Source organism: Gavialis gangeticus, unplaced genomic scaffold (assembly GCF_001723915.1).
Source record: "Gavialis gangeticus isolate Ggan-Ray unplaced genomic scaffold, GavGan_comp1, whole genome shotgun sequence".
NCBI classification, from domain to species: Eukaryota; Metazoa; Chordata; order Crocodylia; family Gavialidae; genus Gavialis; species Gavialis gangeticus.
The window spans coordinates 617,296-619,691 of NW_017728982.1; positions in this window are offsets into that span (position 1 = coordinate 617,296).

Below are 2,396 nucleotides of genomic sequence, written 5' to 3' on the forward strand. Positions count from 1 at the left end.
CCCCCCCCCCCCCCCCCCAGTTGCTGATCCTAAGACTAGTATTTGGAAATGTTGACCGAACTTGAGTCTGTTAGTCAGATAAAGTGTTTATAGCTGGTGAGGTCTTAGGGCTGAGAACCAATTTCACATCCCCACCAGATGTTTCCTTCTCTTTGCCTCTGACACTGTTCTAGCATTTGCTGTAAGTGGGATCAGTAATGTTTTAAGCCATCAAAAGAGACTTAGCATCCCAGATACCAAACAGTGTGCAATGTTGGTTCTCTCATTACCACTCTGAGATGAAAGTAGTATAGGTGAAGAAAGAAGATAATTGGAATGTGACCTCCTCAAAGTCTCGATTCCTCGAAGCCTGGTAGTGTGTGTAATGTAAATCATCCAAGTTCCCAATCAGTTTGCTTTGCTCAGCTGAGGTTTTGGGGAGAACAGGTGCAAAGTTGTCTTGCTGTAGTACCATCTAAGATTAACTTGAAGAAAAAAACGAGCAAGAAATGGGCAGTTCTTAAATTGAGTTGAAAATGCCACTTACTGGAGTCATAACAGTGTTCTTTGAATGGGACCCAATGTTCTTTATGATTTATTACTATAGGGAAAGGAGCTTTTCTTTTCCATATTGATGCTAACAGCATCAGCTAGCACTGTCTCTCTGGAATTGTATTTTGCAGAAGACTTAACTGACATGTGACTGCTAGGTTGATTTTTAAGTGACAAGTGTCGCTGTGTATCATAAAAAGCAGAGTGATGTTATGTCTTCACTAAACGAAAATGATATTAAGTCATTTCCTCCAAAGGGAAGTAAAGCATGGTTGCTTAACCCCAGAGCTGGAGAACCTGCTAAAAGGGACAGCTCTTTAGAAGAAAAGCAGGACTTCCCAACTTCCCTAGTGTTGTGGCCTAGAACAGTACCTGTGCATAGATGAAAGATGATGGCATAATTTTAAGACATTCCATTAGCAAAAGCAGAGGCAACATGCATTGAATTTCTCACACCTGCTGACATTTGTATAAAGCTACTTCATCAAGAAAGAAAGCACACGTGGAGGCCTGTCATCTTTGCCTCCACTGACAGGTATTGCCCTTGCTGTGAAACAAGCTATTGCAGGCACTAAGCAGGCAGCGGTGTGCTAGCTCGCAAACCTTCGGTGAGTTGGAGTAAACTAATGTGTACTTTCTATTTGGACAGGGAGATAGGTACAGCTGCAGTTCCCTCTTGGCTTGCTCTGTGGCCATGTGAGCTTGCTTTCAGGTCCTTTGTGAATCTGCAGTCCTCTGGCTTGGCTGCCCTATGGAACATTAGAAATCTCTTGGCAGGTGACTAACAGTACCCAGATGATTTGTCTCTGCAGCAACAGCACAGGCCTTTGCCAAAACGCTTCCCTCTGGCTGGAAGTCTTCACACTTCTGTCACCTCGTACGTTGGGGCCTCCTTGCTGTACTCCTTAGAGAGGGACATGGCTTTCTTGGCTGCATTGCCTCTGCTCTGCCGATGCTTGATGGGGGAGGAGGGCATTCACTTGAAATGGGAAGTGTTGGAATTAGGCCTGGACAAGGCTCCTAACAAGCCTGCTCTCGAGTCCCATGGTATTTTAAGGGCTACAAGAAACTTGGAGCTTGGTTTCTTCCTGGAACTGCTCTACTATCAGTGCTGTGCTGCAGGGGGGGAGAACAGCACCAGTACAGAACTAGCAAAGGTCTTGGCCCTGCTCTACACTGAGTAACAGCCTCACTGCTCATCAGAGCTGTTTGGTTTCTTAGCAAGTGATGCTCCCAGCAATTCCTCCTTCCAACAAAGCTACTGCCTCGGGCCTTCCTACTGTGCTCCTTTTTGCATATCTAGTAAGGAAACAGCACCTTTCAGAAGTGGTATTAATCTTGGGCTCCTTCCGTTATTCCTCCTTCCCTTCCCTAGAGATGGGAGTTTGGGCTCCGGCCACCTGTGCCTGTCTGCACTCAGTAACTCCCAGCAGAATTCCCTAAAGGCATAAGGGCTCCGGGCAAGGTTACCTGAGCCACGGGCTCGGGTAGGGAGCGCTCTAGCTCTATCTTGACTGAGCAGGTTGGCTGCCTCGGTTCTGTTTTCCTTTATAATGCAATTCAATTCAAGCTCCGTTCAGGATATGCACATTTTCCTCGCAGTCGTGCAACAACCGCGGGCGGGGCGGGGCGGGTCCAGCCCTGCTTGGACGGGAAAGCACGACCTGCGATGCGGAGGTGGCTGGCTAGGTCTGGGACGCGGCCGAGCGGAAGCCCTGTCTGCCAGCGGCCCGGCCGCTCGCTGCCGCCCGTCTGCCAGCCCAGCCCGGCTCAGTCTCCTGCCACCCCGGGCAGGGTCTCGCCCGCGGCTGCGGCGCGGCCACGTGTCGCTGGCGCCGCGGGCGGGGCTGGCGGGAAAGCCCGGC